The sequence below is a fragment of the Lycium barbarum genome, chromosome 2 (assembly GCF_019175385.1).
Source record: "Lycium barbarum isolate Lr01 chromosome 2, ASM1917538v2, whole genome shotgun sequence".
NCBI lineage: Eukaryota > Viridiplantae > Streptophyta > Magnoliopsida > Solanales > Solanaceae > Lycium > Lycium barbarum.
The window spans coordinates 140,312,163-140,330,273 of record NC_083338.1 but is presented as its reverse complement, the minus strand read 5'-3'; the positions used below and the strand labels follow the sequence as shown (position 1 = coordinate 140,330,273).

At 37.8% G+C, this 18,111-nt stretch overlaps 1 long non-coding RNA gene across 1 annotated transcript; it reads right to left on the bottom strand.

Moving 5' to 3' along the window:
• Positions 1–6,566: 6,566 nt before the first annotated feature.
• Positions 6,567–8,447, bottom strand: LOC132622977 (uncharacterized). Its single transcript, XR_009576058.1, has 3 exons — positions 8,277–8,447; positions 7,722–7,795; positions 6,567–6,825 (listed from the first exon to the last, which is right to left on the bottom strand). It is a non-coding gene; the product is annotated as an uncharacterized LOC132622977 (long non-coding RNA).
• Positions 8,448–18,111: the final 9,664 nt, after the last annotated feature.

The following is an 18,111-nucleotide window of genomic DNA, read 5'->3' as shown; positions in this document are numbered from 1 at the left end:
ACTTCGGAAGTAATTATATGCACTTTCTAAAATTCATAAACTTTTCTCCATTCCTATTAATTTGTTTTATTTCTTTTACAATGCACAACTTTTTTATTAGATTCGTTCAGGAATATGATTAGATCTGTTTAAAATTGATACAATATAATTTTGACAACTATTTTGAAACTGAAATAATTTGAAATAGAGTCAAAACGTAACTTCTTAACCAGAAATGATGATTTGCTTGGCATTTATTGAGAAATTGGAAAGAAGCCGCATAATTTCGTTGATGTAAATAAATTTACTTATATTTCCTGTTTGTTGTAGATAAAAGGATGAACTTTTGCTGAAAAGAAGTGTTTTAAGTTATAATTTTTAAAATAGGAGAGTCACCTTATGGTGTAAAGATTTGAAGAAAAATATTGTCTTGGAGAAATCTTGAAGATAAAAATATTGATTTAGAGTGGAGGAAGCTTGACGTGTATTTTGTTCCAAAGCTATTTCAACTTGAGAAACCCAAAAAAAAAAAAAAAAAAAAATCTTGCATTAGCTTTATCTAATTGCTCTACTAATTTAGACTCTCTAATACTATTTTTTTAGCAAATAAGAACTATATGTAATTATTTCTTGATTTTATATTTCAATTTAAATCTTATATTTCTTTTGTTGAGGAAGATTGAAATCTTCCGCAATAATTGAAATTTCACACTTACGCCTCTATTTAAGTATTTCATCTTCTTATATTTTTCGGTCGGTGCTCTACTTGATAATTACTTTCGCGATCAATAAAATTATATTGCATTCGTGGAAGGTTATTCAGGCGGTCATTCACAAAATATTAACCTGTTTTTTGATCATTTTAAAAGATTTATCTTTATTTTTACACCTAACAATATAATTGTCAACCAAACACAATTCTCAATATGCGCAATTATAAAGACCAAAAGCATATAGTAAAACGAAAAATTATAAAGAGAAAAGATTGAGATAGTAATTTCTTTGAGTAAATTTTTCTTACTTTTAGTATATGGGTTTATGTTAAAGTTTAACTGAAAATTTGTTGTGATCGTTTGTTAACTATTTATCATATCAATTTATGGTTGGAGAATACTATTTAGCGGAACTGATTGGTAATTTTGAGGCAGATTGTGAAGGGATCAATACTATTGGCTTTACGTTACAATGGATTAGTCTTGAAGTTCTGTGGTCTTTGTAATTTTGTTTCACTTGAAATGTGAATGGACATGTAATTTAGTGGCTATAATTTTTCAAATTCAAGATACATACAGACTAAAATTAAAAGCTTTTTTTTTTTAAAAAAAAAAAACTTTTGAAAGACAAATTAATGACAACTTAAGGTTGCGAAAATTATACTCCATTTTAGTATTCAGATAATTAAACAAATTATTTACAAATTTAAGGTCTTATGACCGCGCGAAGCGCGGGTTAATTCACTAGTTTGAGGAAACCATGGTGAGCCAGAAAGCTTAACTCAAACAATCCTTGTGTCAGAAGAAGGAACACATTTACGTTTTAGGCTGAAAGACCAAAAGGTCCCTCTCATTAATATACTCATTAAATGAAATTAGGGGGGAAAACACAAAGTGGGTGCAATGCCAACCTACTATCTTCCTGTAGCGCAGGTTAGCAAAACCCTATATTACTAGATATAGTAAGTGCCAATGTAATGGGTTTTGTCGGCCTTGGTTAGTTCTCAACTTTCTTGTTGGGGAGCTTGATAACCAAATAGTTTGCACTTTCAATTTTGCCCTTATATTTGATATTTATTACATCATGTGCCAAGGCGTGTTTTCAATAAATCAAGATATTTCCCTAACCAGTTACCGGTTAAAAAACCGAAACCGCTTAACCGGTTCCGGTTTACCGGTTTGAAATCCCAAACCGTAACCGGTCCGGTTCAAAGTCGTTAAAACCTTTTTTATTTTTTGTTTTTTGTATTATATATATATATATTATAGTATTTATTATAGTATTTATTAGTATATTGTAGGTATATTTACATATGTTATACAAATTTATAATTAAATTTTAAATATTTACTGACTAACAGGCTAACAGCAAGTCAGCAATACAGAATAGTGCTTTTCGTATACATATATATATATATTAAATTATATGCTTAAGTTATAGTGTTATACTACATATACCGAAAATATAGTAAGAATATACGTATATATATCAATATACTTAGGTTATATAACTTATACATATGTTTAAGTTATACTTATAGTATACTATACATTATAAGTATATTCTTAATATATTTTATTTATTTTTCAAGTATATAACTTTCTAATTTTTAATTTAAGTAGATGTATATTATAAGTATATTCTTAGTATATTTTAGGTATATTCCTAACATAATAAAAGTAAAAATATGAACACAGGTAAATATAAGAAAGCTCAATGAGCCATGTATTTTATTAATTCTTGGATAACATTTATTTGCAAGTTGTAGTTTTTTTTTAACTTGCAAATAATACATGAGTTGTACAAAAATAGTAGAATAATAAAATCACCAATTTTGAACCATTTCGTTAATTTCCCCCTCATCATATTCGGTCATGAAAATATCTTCAAAGTCTTCCATTTGGTCTGGTCCACTAGCTATCAAATCTTCAATTTCTTCCGCTTCGCCTTCCTCCGCTTCCAAGTTTTGGTTGCGTCGCTCCGATCTAATCCAATCGCGAATGCACACTAGTACTTGCAAGCTAAAGCCGGATAATGAATGTCTATGGTCTCCAATTTGCTATCTTCCTTGGCTAAATGCGCTCTCCGAAGCCACAGTTGATACTTGAACCGTAAGGATATCTCGAGCCATTCTTGAAAGTATCGGATAACTTGCCTTGTACTTCTTCCACCATGCTAATACGTCCAAGTCATCCAGTTCCTTGATATCCACATTTGGCTGCATCAAATAAAAGTTATATTCATCAAAGTTTGCAGTAGAAGAAGAAGTTGGCTGTGAATGTAAAACTTTTAAACCCGACAAGCCCTTTTTGCTACTTTGAGAAGTAGTAGGGCGTGGAGCAACGCGTGTAGTACGTTCTTCCAAACTAGAATAATGAGTAAAAACTTTTCTAAACTCATCATCAATAGCGAGTTCGGCTTCAGCTAAAGATGGTTGAACTCCCTCTTCAATTTCTAAAAATGTATAAATTTGACTAACCAAATTTTTAGTATAAGACACTTTTGAACAAGGATTTAAAAGAGAACCCAATATAAATAAAGTTGGGATGGGAAAAAAATACTTCTTAAATTTGATTATCATTTCAAAAATAGCCACTTGATAATCAGGTTTATATTTATACTCTTGTAAAACTCTAGCTATTTCCGCTAAGTAGGCTAAAATTCCGGTTACCGTGGGATAGAATTGTCTAGAAAAAGCAAGAATTGCATTATAAAAAATTTCTAAGAGTTCAACACATTCTTTAACATCTTCCCAATGCGAATAATTTAACCAATCATCACTATCAGTATTATATTTGTTGTGAACTTGTTGTATGGGAATCCTATACTCATATGCTTGTTGTAGCATAATGTAAGTGTAGTTCCACCTAGTCCCAATTTCTACTTGAATTTTCTTAGGTCTAAGGTTATTTTCCACACAAGCATAATTAAAATCTCTAATTCTTCCCCTATTAGCATTACAAAAAAGAAACGCAACCGCATCTCTAACTTTTTTAACAGAATCATCAAAATGCACAAGGCCATCTTTAACAATTAAGTTTAAAATGTGACAACTACATCTTACATGAAAAATATTTCTTAGCGGAGGGTTTAGTGCTATTTTTATAAGACCTATCGCCTTTGTATTATTAGAAGCATTATCTAAAGCAATACAAAGTGTTTTTCTATAAATGTTAAAAAATCTCATAATAGTAGACATTGAATCGGCTAAAATTTTTCCATCGTGACGACCTTTTCCTTCGTCATATAAAAAAGTTATAATTCTTTTTTGCATAACCCAGTTGTCATCAACCCAATGACATGTAATAGCAAAAAAATCTAACTTGTTAATACTAAGACCCAAATCAGCGGTAAGACAAACATTACAATTTAAAGAATTAAATACATGGCGCAAATAAAATCTATATTTTTTAAACAAATCTATAACATTGGCTCTACAAGTACTTCTAGGAATACCCTCAAATAACGGATTATAACAACGTTGAATGTAAGTAACAAACCCCAAACCTGAGGGAAAGGAAAATAGTAAACAATCATAAGCTACTATTTTAGCTATTTCTACACGCTCTTTTTTCTTGTCATACTTAAAATTTCTACCGGTTCGTGGGTCTATCGTCATTTGAATCCCCCCCACATTTGAACCCGTTTGCTCTCCCCAAACATCCATATGTTTGGTTCTCATATGAGCATTTAGTGTACCCGTTCCACCATCCTTACCAGTTCCTTGCTTAAAACTAAATACTTGTCCACATAGGGTACATGTAGCTGATTGGTTTTCCCTATTCTTAGTCATAAATTTCCAAACTTTAGCTGTTGGCTTACGAGTTCTAGGCGGTTTGTCTTGTGTATGTGATTGTGCAGGACATGTATCTCCTATGGAATTTTCGGGGGGTTGTGTTTCATCATCATCATCTAAGTCTTCATTAAAAGTGTCGGTAAAATGTTGTTGCATTGCCTCATGACCTAAAAGTGGATTATTTCCACCAACATCAATACCTAAATTAGGTGTTTCTTCCACAAATGTTTCCTCATTAAGCGCACCCCTAACAATACGACTACTACTACCGGCACCACGTCTTAATCTCTTTGACATTATTAAATAGAATTAATTTAAATCACAATCAAATAAATCACAAGAAAATAAATTACAACAAATTAAATTGCTAGAATTAAATTGCGAAAAATAAATTGCTAGAATTAAATTGCAAAAAATAAAGATAGAGTTGGAACGAAGGTACCAAATTGCCGGATTAATTTCCAACAAAGTGAAGGCGGCTAAAATTGCAAATCCACCAAAGCTACTTCGGATTGTTGCAAAATCACCAACTCCACCAACAATATTATAATTGCAAAATTAATAATTGAAAGTTGAAACTATAATAAGACTTTGTGGCTAATTATTGCAAAGTAACTATAATTGAGAGATTGAGATTTGAGAAAAAGATGAAGAAGAGTGAATTGATGTGAATTAAAATGAAAATGAAGAAGGGTTTATATAGGGGTGGGGGATGGATTAAAGTGTTAAAAAAAAAGTTTGGGGGGTTGGGGGGCCAAAAATTAATAAAATGACCGTTTGGCAACGACCATTTTTGCAAATGGACCGTTGCCAACGGTCCATTAACGGACAGGTGAGGCCCAACGGCTATTTTTTTTTATTTTTTATTTTTTAAAATTTCACAGGTTAAACCGGTCCGGTTCCGGTTTCAAAAATATCAGAAACGGACCGGTAATATTTTAAACGGTTAACCGATTCTACCGGTTCCGGTTTTATCGGTTCGGTTACCGATTTTAACCGGTTTAACCGAACCGGTTGACGGGCTTATATCTCCCTTTCCAAACATGTACTATTGTGACGTGATATAAAGTATAGGAGAGATCTTGTGATTCCAAGTATTTTGAGAATACCATTGAACACATCAAGCAAACTTTGGTCTCAACACCCGTGTATATATATAATTTTCTCTTCACAAGAGAAAAGCTAAAAAATAATTATCCTCGGTAATCTATATCCAAATGCTACCACGGAAAGAAAAAATGATACACAGAAACAAAATTCCACTTGTGCTTATTGACAGGGGCGAATTTATGCATAAATTTTGAGTCACGTGAACACATGGTTACTCGACTAAACTTGATATATTATGTGTATAATTCTGAAAATATATCTAATATTAACTAGAGGAACACATGGTCAAAATAGGCTGAGTGGAGCACTGGGTAGAGGCTATGTTTACATCCTCAAGGTCACAGGTTCAATCCCCAGCTCCTGCACGTTTTTGCTATTATTTTCTAAAGCTGCCTTTTGACCTTCCTTTTTATATTATTAACCAAGTAAAAAACGTGTTTTTATTTTATATTGCATACTTTTCTTTCCTTTATTTCTAATTATACCAAGTCCCAAAAAGCAGAAAAAATCAAAAACAAACAAAAAAAAAAAACTCCATGGGATAATCTACAACGAGAAGTCGATGTCACTATAAAATTTTATATCTTATCTTAAAGCAATGTTGAACCCATCCTCATGAAATCCTAGATTTGCCTTGCTTATCGAACCACAAAGGTTCTTAAAAAGTCGTGTAAAAATAATTTTTTGATGCTAAACACCAATTATTATTCACAACTTTTAGAAATAATGAGTTTGGACAAGGAGGACACAAAGTCATTCTCGGCAAAAAGTGGGTATTAAGAAAGATTTTGTCACGCCCCAAAATGGAAAGAGACGTGGCACGGCACCCGATGCTTGCCAACTTGCACCGAGCGGACCGATTTAGTGAAGTGACTACCCTCTTCGAACCCATATGCCCCCATTCAATTAACTAACATCAATATTAGTGAGTAAGTCGAAACGAATAATATTTAATTAACATGCTCGATAACCAAGTCATAAAATAAAGATATTATTTGCGAATCTAGACGGGTACTCATAACCCAAAAATAATACAAGTATACCTATGGAGCCTCTATGAAACTACGAATGAAATAATAATGTTGCGAGACTAGCTCTTGTTATACCTAAAATGAAAATACAACTATGTGAATCCCATGACCTCAAATGTGGGCTCACTAAAAGTATGAAGCTGCAGGAATCCTAGCACGTACGCTGACCACCTTGCACCTGACCGCCTGCTGAACCTAACACCATTTAAACAAATGATGCCTGAGTATTGAAATACTCAGATATGCGTCATGGCCACCACCCATGATGGAGCAAGAGTTATACACATATATATAGGAATATATCAAGTGCATGAGAGATGGATCATATATACAGTTTAATTCATCAAAACATACAATGTGGACAACATTTATAAATACATGAGTGGTAAACCAAGTACAAAATTTAATTTATTAAAGCAAAGAAGAAGCACCAGTTACATACAAAATGCTTAGGATCTTTCTAAACTTTTCAATTGTCATATTATTCCTTGATTTCAATGTCGATATCTCAAGTATCATATTCATATGTGATGTATACACTCAGGATGTCATCCGCGAGGCCTGACGTACTCTCCCCGCTAGATAGGCTATGGTACACCGGGGTACGAGACCCACGGGTCCGGTCATCCCCTCGATCGGATGAGCAATGGTACACCGTGGTGTAGAACCCACGGGCCCGGTCATCCTCTTGACCGGATGAGCAAATCAATATCAAGGTTCCTTTAAAAGAAATCTTGTTTACTTTCAGTTTCTCCGGTCACGGTCTTTGACCGAATCCCTTTCACTAATTAATGCAAGTGATTTCAATAATTCCATCAAACAGCACGCTATGAATTTGTAATCAACAAATCACAAGAAAATCAAGTACATAATATAGTGTGTCGCACCATAACCCCAAGAATTATGTAAAAAGCTTTCAATAATTTTATAACTTTCAAACTTAGCCATTTATGCATATCATCATCTTAATCTTAATCAAGAAGTAAATCATGCAAGCCTGTCTAGCACGTGCAGGAGATTTCATTAACATTATCATTCGAGTTCGAAAATAAATTTGAAAGCACACGAGTAAATAGAAAGGCTCGGCATACCTCAATGTAGCCAACATGACCAACCGTTAGCTCCAATATCCAATTGACAGCCAAACATCTCCAATACAATCAAACTACATAACACGATATATTTTCATTAATAACAACCCATAAGTTCATCAACCGAGGCTTCAACTTCACGAAATTCGCAAATATTTGTTTAGGGTGAATTCTTTATTAATCACATTCGATCTACATCTCAGAATTCCTTTCCATCAATACCCACCGATAGCAACTTCAATTACGTCATTCTTGTATTCCATTTTCACTTAAACTCATATTCCTCCAACAATCCAAAATATTCAATTTGGGTGGATCCTTAGTTGTTCACCTCTAAATTAGCTAATAAACGACTTAATAAGTTTATTAGGATCATTATGTTTCAATATTTAAATTCCAAGAGCACTATTCATCGTCTTCCCCAATTTCTCGAAACACTATTCATGCCATATTCTAGGTTTATGAAAGCAACTTACTATCCATCACAACTTGAAATACGTGCTACAAATACTTTCAACTACTCAGTAATAAAGGAGTTTGACTGATTTGAATTACCTCTTAGAGACCAATCTTGAAAATCTCCATTTTAGGAATTCTCTAGGTTCTTGAAATAAAAGTTAATGGTGATGATTTACAATCTTGCGGCTGTTATCGGATCAAACCAACGAAGCCTTTGAAGCTTTAGCTAGAAACTAGCACATATCAACTCACCAATGATCTACATAGACTTTGAGTCCGTTTGGATTGACTTATAAGTTGCTTATAAACTGTTTTAAGTTTTTTTGAGTGTTTGACTGGCCAGCTTAAAGTCATTTTGTGCTTAAAATAAGCTCAAAAAAATAATTGAGCCCATTTGACTTAGCTTATCTAAAGCAGCTTATAAGCTGAAAACAGCTTATAAGCCAAAAAAAATAAATTAGACTATCCAACTTATTTGCAAACAACTTATAGACATAAGCCCATCTAAACAGGCTCTTTGTTGCCATCATTGAGAAGTTGAAACAATATTCCTTGTTGTGGCTGATTTATCAAACAAGAAACCAGCTATGTTCTCCTCCCAAATCCCCTTCTCACGTTGCACAATGGAGGAGAAGAAGCAGTTGATTCAGCTGCTCCATTTTTCTGAAAAAGATGACCCGCAAAGAGTTTTGGGTCCAATTCATGAGAAAGCCAAAACTAAACTTAGATAAGTAGTAATTATCTACATATGTTATGGCTTGGCTTTTCAACTTATTTTGTCCAATAAAAACGTGGCTGCCATCTTAGACATAGATTGATAAGTATCATTTTTTTTTCACGTCTCCTTTTAAACATCATTCGATATTCGTACATCCCGAATCATATTATATAAGTATTAACACGTCCAAAAATATTTTTCTTAATCCGTTGTCGTCGCTGGTATAATAATAAATATTTTCTATATTCGTTTGCGCGCTTAAAAGTGTTAGAATTAAATCAAAATTTTCAGGGACGCTACAGATTTCAACTATAGTGATCGCATCCCTCCTTACACATCAACTGGTACTTTTTCTATAAGGCTGATGTGCCGTGGAATTATGGCACATTTAATACTGTTTTATTAAGTTTTTGTAACTTTTTAAGTACATTTATGTCATTTCTTATGTGTTTGTGTGTTTTGTAGAGACAAGACGTTGGAAGACAAAAAGCGAGCAAAAAAGGGATAAGGATATATGCCAGGACAACATGCGAAACGCAGGTCACACTTGCGGGTCACAGTGGCAAAGGACATGACAGCAAAAAGAGGAAAAGTGAAATTGACGAGCATCACTTGCGAGTCACACATTTGAATCACATGTCTAGCTTGCGAGATACAGACCTGACGCAGATGGTGATAGAGCGAACAGAACTGAAGATCTGAAATTGTTCAACCTGTGATTCATTTGCACAACCTGCAACTTGCTGGTTGTACATGCGTCTCCACCAACGGCAAGACCTTGTGCACGCGGGGGCATGTTTGTCAAAAGTTTGGTGCATATTTTGGGATGTTATAAATACTTTTCGAGGGGTTTGAACTCAATATTCTCTATTTAGTTTTTGTCTTTCTTCATTAATACAAAAGATAGTGGTTGTTGAAGCTTTTAAGAAGGAACCTTGTCCTTTTTGCATTCTTCTTCAACACTTTGTATGTTCTCAATGAATATTATAATATTTATGACTTTACTTTTATGAATACGAGTAGCTAATCTTATTAGCTAGGCTTGTGGGATCAAAATGTGTTAGTTATGTAATTGTGTGTTGATATTTGTACTCCATTTGTATACAAGTGATATTTTCTAAGTACTCTTCGAGCTTTTATGTCTTTTTATGGTGGCCAACATTAATTGTGCCTATATATATATATATATATATATATGTTGCTTGAAAAGGAAAAAAAGAAAAGAAAAAAAAAAGATTAGCAAAAGAGTAGTTAGCAAGGATTTGGGGCTTTAAACTCTATCTAATAACTTGAGCTACGAATAAGATAGTTAACTTGAAATTAAAATGGTTGTTCATAATACCACATTCTAAGGCTTGGAAAAGCTTAGTTATGAAATTCATCGATTTGGTTGGAAAACTTTCGATGAACTTAAAACAGACCATTATTTATTACATCTCGACACGTAAGTGAGTTAAATTGTATACCCAATTGCATTACTTTCTATTTGGACCACGACTCTAGTCGCTTTACCTATCACAAATCAACATTCGAAGTCTCTTAAGCAAATAGTGTTATGATTACAAACCATCAAAGATTTATTACCCCTTTCCCTATAAATTAAGACTATAAGTTAAGCGCTACACTTAACAAGTACGTTTCTTCATTGTATTCTCTGTGAGATTCGACCGCAACTTCGTTGGGTTCTATACTTGGTCGACCACTACAACAAATTTCGTTCCACTTTCCAGTTTTTTTTTAGATATAGGAGTCCTTTTATTCCTATATCTAAAAGCATATTTTAATGGGTAAAAATAAGATATTAGAGGTTCCTAAGTTTTAAAAATTTAGTTATTTTGTAAAAGCCTTTTAGGTTATTTTCTCGGGGGTTTTCCCCAAACCATTATTCTCTCTGCTCGGTTAGTCAACCCCTAACCGTTGTACCCAAGTCACCTGACCGCATTGATTCTTTATTTGTCTGTTCGCATATATGTCATTCTTGTTTACCCCGAAATTGGGAAACCAATTTAATTTATACGCGGGTATAGGATATGTGCTTGGATCTTGATATATATATTTGATAGCGGAAAATAAGCATGTGAATATTTGGTAATAAAACGGCTAGCAACGGTGATTTTCTTAATTTGCTACGGACATGAACGTTTAGAAGCCATGTTGAATACTTAATGGAAGAAACACAACGTAAATGGAAACAAACGGCCTCGGCCGGATCAGATATTGAGAGAGAGATTGAATATATGAGCTCTTCTATTATAAATGTTCTTGGAAAGTAAAAGATGCCAACCCTTACAAAGGAGGGGGATGTGCTCTATTTATAGTGTGACCTCCATGGGTCTCATATGATGTGAACTAATAAAATAATAGCAACAAGGACAGCTCTGCACGGATTTGGTGGGATTAGACTGACGGCGCCGTCTGACACACGCATGGTGGGTAGTTGACCAGGGCAGGACGTTACTAGCGCATGACCCGCGCGCAACGGCCACACGGACAAACGGCTACTCGGACCAACGGCCACACGGACCAACGACTACTCGGACCAACGACTACTCGGACCAACGGCCACACGGACCAACGGCTACTCGAACCAACAGCCGTACGGACCAACGGCTATACGGACCAACGACTACTCGGACCAATGGCCACACGGACCAACGGCTACTCGAACCAACAGCCGTACGGATCAACGGCTATACGGACCAACGGCCACGAATGCTCGGGTCACCGGGCTTGGTCGTTCCAATGACGAAGAAGGCAGATCAGTCGGTTCCCTCGCTCCACCGGTTTACCTCGCATCCGGTTTTTACCGTATACAGATAGCCCCACACTTCCCGGATCTCCGATCTATCGGAGTAACGGGGAGTGGATAACTTCCGAAACCGGTGGCCCTGTCAGCTCGCCGTTACCTTCTTATTTCTTCGTTTTGAATGTTTGCCATTGTTTTGGTCGTGATCGTTGGTCCGTTTTAGGACAGGTCGACTCATAGTCGTTAATTCACCGTGCCCGTGGGACTTATCCGATGCTTCATAAGTTCAGATGTCTCCGAATTACGATAGGCATTTTCTTCAGGGTCGGTATTTTTTCAACCTTGGCAAAGTTTTTGATGTAGCAGTCCCCGTTTTGGGGGAATTTGCTGAGCTTTGGCTTGGGTCATTGTGACCTTGTCGCCTTTATCGAATTTCGGGCACAATCCTCGATATAGAGTATGTGAGTGGGGCAGTGCCGGAATACGGCGGTTACCATCGGGGCGAAGTCCTTTTAACAGAAAGACACCCAAGATTTTGTTATACCAGCTTTTGGTAACTTTGCGTTTGCAAAATGCTTGTACATATGAGAATTTTAATTCTTCCTTCCTTAGCTGTAGTAAATGAAAAATGGGACACGATTCATTATGGTCGTTTGGTCCTTACATCGGAGGCTGTGGCCGGTGGCCGGGCCTTAGGTTTGCCGTAGCAAATGTTGAATGGGACACGATTCATTATGATCGTTTGGTCCTTACATCGGAGGCTATGGCCGGTGGCCGGGCCTTAGTTTTGCCGTAGCAAATGTTGAATGGGACACGATTCATTATGATCGTTTGGTCCTTACATCGGAGGCTATGGCCGGTGGCCGGGCCTTAGTTTTGCCGTAGCAAATGTTGAATGGGACACGATTCATTATGATCGTTTGGTCCTTACACCGAAACCTAATGCAGAAGGTCCGGTCTTGATTTGTTGAGCTCCTCCATTTTCCATTAACCGGGGTACACCTCGACGTGGGTATAAGTCCCCTAGTGCTTATCCGAGCTGCAAGATCAGGCGAGCGCTATCAAGCCCCCACTGGTAGGCCGTGACCCCGAGTTCCCGGCCGTTTGTCCTTATTTTTGTTAAGTAACACGTTGTACTTGTTGCCTCATTAAAAACCTTATCGAAAAACCCATTTTGGGACAAAACCGTACTAAGGAAAAGAGTGCAACACGCGTCTTCAGACCCAAATCCTATCTTTATCCGGTACTTGACTTCCTGCAAAAAGAAAAAGGTTAAACATGAGGTGTCCATACCTTAGCAGTAATATCCCTTCAAATGAGCCACGTTCCGGTTGTTGTACAATCGCTGCCCGTCCACGGATTCCAGCTGACACGATCCTTTGCCCGTTACCTCGGTTATCTTGTACGGTCTTTCCCAGTTCGGACCCAGTTTTCCTCCGTTGGGATTCTTGGTGCTCAAGGTATCTTTTCGAAGCACCATGCCCCCAACTTAGAAATGTCAAAAATTGGCTCTCCGATTGTAGTACCTTTCCATTCTCTGCTTCTGGGTTGCAATGCGGACCAACGCGTTTTCGCGAAGTTCATCCGTGAGATCGAGTTTCACAGCCGTGGCCTCCTCGTTTGACTCCTCGGTGGTATACTTGAACCGGGGACTCGGTCCGTTTATCACCCCCGCCCGGAGAAATGACTCGGGCCATCCCTTGATTTTTCCGACCTGAAGCTTGGTTTTCGAGAGTATGGCCGATACCTTTCCCTCGATGGTCCGGCCTCCGGTTCGTAATTCTTTCGTGATCTCTCCGAGCTTTTGTTCATTTTTACGGGCCCCGGGGGAAGCTCGAGTTGGTCATCCTCTATCCGAATTTTTGACTCGTATCGGTTATGGACATCCGCCCAGGTCACAGCCTCGTATTCCAGCAAGCTTTCCTTTAATTTGAATGAAGTCGTCGAGCCCTGAACATTGAGCCCCTTTGTGAAAGCTTGTGCGGCCCATTCCTCCAGAACCGGGGGGAGCTCTATTCGTTCCCTTTGGAACCGGTTGACAAATTCACGCAATAACTCCTTGTCTCTTTGGGCTATACGGAAAATATCCGCCTTTCGAGCCTGCACCTTTTTGGCTCCGGCGTGTGCTTTCATGAAGGCATCGACGAGCATTTCGAAAGAAGTGATTGAATGCTTGGGCAGATGATCGTACCAAGTCAATGCTCCTTTTGACAGAGTTTCCCCGAACTTTTTCAGCAACACGGATTCGATTTCATCATCTTCCATATCATTGCCTTTTATAGCACAGGCGTATGAGGTCACGTGTTCGTGAGGGTCCGTTGTGCCGTCATATTTTTGGATATCCGGCATTTTGAACCTCTTCGGGATCAATTTCGGAGCTGCACTCGGAGGAAAAGGCCTTTGGATGTACCTCTTTGAATCCGGCCCTTTCAAGATAGGCGGAGCTCCCGGGATTTGATCCACCCGAGAGTTGTATGTCTCCACCCTTTTTTCGGTCGAGTCCACCCGCTTCGCCAACGTTTCGAGCATTCTCAGAACCTCGGTGGATGGACCAGCTCCGGAGCCATTGCTTTCAACCATCCGTGCCTCATCTCTTCTGGGTTCAGCAACACTCTTCGCCTTTTCCGGGGTCGTTTTATCTCCTCCGTTCTGCAGCTGGGCTATTGCGATTCCCTGTTCGGCAATCGCCGCCCTTTGTTCCTGCAACATTTCAAAAATTAAATGCAAGTCAATATTATCATTCGGGGTATCCGGTTCTTTCCGGACTTGTGTCCCGGACAAAGTAATTGAATTGTTAGTATTTAAAGGGTCAGTGGGGTTTGGCAATTCTCGTGGCCCGCTGCCTTCATTTTCGGCCACGATCTCGTTGTTGTTGACGTGACCAGATTGCCCACTGTTAGCCATTTGGTCCGTTTTTTCAGAGACGGACAGCAGATGTTTCTGATTTTGATGGGTAAGATAGAGATCAAGATCAAAGACCACTATTATCCTAGCCCCACGGTGGGTGCCAAACTGTTTACCCCGAAATTGGGAAACCAATTTAATTTGTACGCGGGTATAGGATATGTGCTTGGATCTTGATATATATATTTGATAGCGGAAAATAAGCGTGTGAATATTTGGTAATAAAACGGCTAGCAACGGTGATTTGCTTAATTTGCTACGGACATGAACGTTTAGAAGCCATGTTGAATACTTAATGGAAGAAACACAACGTAAATGGAAACAAACGGCCTCGGCCGGATCAGATATTGAGAGAGAGATTGAATATATGAGCTCTTCTATTATAAATGTTCTTGGAAAGTAAAAGATGCCAACCCTTACAAAGGAGGGGGATGTGCTCTATTTATAGTGTGACCTCCATGGGTCTCATATGATGTGAACTAATAAAATAATAGCAACAAGGACAGCTCTGCACGGATTTGGTGGGATTAGACTGACGGCGCCGTCTGACACACGCATGGTGGGTAGTTGACCAGGGCAGGACGTTACTGGCGCATGACCCGCGCGCAACGGCCACACGGACCAACGGCTACTCGGACCAACGGCCACACGGACCAACGACTACTCGGACCAACGACTACTCGGACCAACGGCCACACGGACCAACGGCTACTCGAACCAACAGCCGTACGGACCAACGGCTATACGGACCAACGGCCACACGGACCAACGGCCACGAATGCTCGGGTCACCGGGCTTGGTCGTTCCAATGACGAAGAAGGCAGATCAGTCGGTCCCCTCGCTCCACCGGTTTACCTCGCATCCGGTTTTTACCGTATACAATTCTGTACGTGTTTTGTTATTGCACCTGTGATGCTCACAAAAAAATCAGACTAGTATTCCGTAGATGCTATTCTTTTAAGCCCATGTTCCAGCTTTCTTCCTTTGCAGCCATTCAAATTGTCCTTGTTGGAAGAGAAAATAAGAATGGAGACAGATAGTGGCCATGTTTGAGGTATTGCCCGTTGATTACAAGAATTGGTCGTCCACAATAATTTTTTTTAAAGAAAATAAACACGATATCAGTGTGTATGCTTTTGACTATGATGAGTGCAATCTGTACTATGTTGTTTCCTACAAACGACCGCAGGGTCTTTTTCGGCATCTGGGATATACAGCTGGTGACTTTAATATCTACTTTCTTGGTGACTTCGATTATGATGAGCAGTTAGAAGATACTAGTACAACTTACTCTAAGGAAGTCAAAGTTTATGATATTCGCAATAGGCTATAGTTGAAATTCCCAAAGTTGAAAGCTAAAAAGCCCGCGCCATTTGTGTTTTTCTTTAATGGGTTGCTTTATGTGCTTTCTACTTTTCTATCAAATGAGGAACCACACTTCGAGGTGCTGGATGTCAGTAATCTTTCTCGAGGATGGGTTTCGCTATCTAATCCCTCTTTTGTTCGTGCCTATATAATACCCAATAAGGAAGGTAAGATTATTGATTACTCCAAGAACATGTTGTACGTGAGGATGGTCAAATGGTCCTCTTGGAAATCATATCTTTATGGTTACAGCGTGCATGATGACAAGTGGCACGCTTTCCGGGTTGAAGAAAACATATGCGAGTCCGAAGAAAACATACCCCCTCCGAACCCAATGCCGGAATCCTCAAGCCAATCATCAGAAGATGATGATGATGATGATGACGAGCCGAGTCGTCCGACATACGAGCGGAGTCCTTTGACAGCTCGCACGGGTAATCTATTGAAAGCCGATTGGTCTAATGGTGGTGTAATTGTAGACAATTACTTGTACATATTTCAGATGTTCCGGTACCCTAAAGATGAACTACGAGCTATGCTAATAATTCGTGATTTGGAGCATGAAATAGAGGTGCAAGATAATATAGTTGAGCTCGATGCTGTGGATAGTATGCATTTTCCTGAGGATCCACCCATCGAAGGGCGCTGGGAGGTTGATATCTCCAGCGTTGTTCACGAAGATGTGCTTCATGATAGATTTGCTAGCGGCCATCTAGTTTATCTAGGCAAGAAGAATTCATGTCTAAGGTTTTCTTTGGTTATCTTGTACTCGTCTTGAAGTTACTAATGTGTGTACATGCACATTTGACTTGGAGCTGAAACACAATAAAGAAGATATATTTGGAGAGACTTCAACTGTACCTTTTAATGCCAAACCCATTCGCTCTAAGTCCCGCGGTATAAAGGTGGATTCGGACCTGTTTTCCTGCAAGGAGTTATGTAAGTTTCTCCCCCTTCCACTTGCAATTGCGACGAAATTTAAAGTTCTTTTGTCATGAGTCCATCTAGCTAATTATGTTGTGACAAGAATCACATAATAAGCAGATTTTTACATTCCTTTCCTGCACAACACACTTTTTGACCTCTAGATCATTCTTATTAACGAGGGGAGGGTATTTGTTCTCTGGGAAATAGCTCATTGTTCCAGTTAGTGTTGGAATGTTTTGCTCTAATGGTTTAGGTATGACTCCTAATCTAGATCGATAAGGGTATGAACTCCTTGTTGATCATTGTTAGGATGATAGAAGTTAACTTATCTAAGGTAGCATGGTTCTAAATGTATAGCTTTCCCGACTGCTCATTTCTTTGTTACTTTTTACCACAGGTGAAGTCAAAGATAATTGAACTGCCTAATTGGCTGCAGCAAAAATCTATCCTCTGTTTGGTAAGCCTCTTTTTAGGTGCATCTACTTTTCGAACCATGATGTCTTCATGTTAATGAACTGTTATTTCTTTAGGAGTTATTCCTTTTCCTCACTCTAACTAGTATATGAGTTCGCATTGATGTTAGCTAATCATGTAAAATAAAATAGCTAAAAGTATGTTAATTTTAATGATAAATGGATGCTCGATCCTGAAGAGAACTCCGTCATAAATATGAGTTCACAGTAACTGTTGAATAGTTGAATATGCCGTGAAACAACTGAATCACATTGTCTTTATATTGCTTTGCAGGTAATTTTGCCTTTCACATTGGTAGCTATTCTAATTTAATCATCTTTTGGGCTACTCTAATAGTGTGTATTTTGATCAGATGGCAATGATGTCGGAAGGTTCAACCCAAGGATTGACCATGGAGGCTAACAGGATGTCTGAAAAGCATAGTATTTATGAGCTCCTAAGAACAAATTATCTATTTTCTTTTGTGACTTCACTCTAATCTCCCCATATGTTAGGCTGGGATCGTTTCTACTTTCACTGAATTCGAGCTCCCTTTGAAGTATTTATTAAGTGATAATTACTTGTTGAATGCTCCTCTTGAACTCATCGTACTCGTTAAATGTGCAAGGCCAGCATGCATCACCATACACAATCTCTTTTATTATTGTTAGATAGATATATATATATTTGAAATTAATATATCAGTGAGTTAATAACGAACGGGTATTTACTTTTATGCATCCTGTATAAATGGAGTAATTTAGCATTTGGAGTTACAAATTAAGGCAAGCAAAGTGAAAATGTGTAAAAAAGGGACT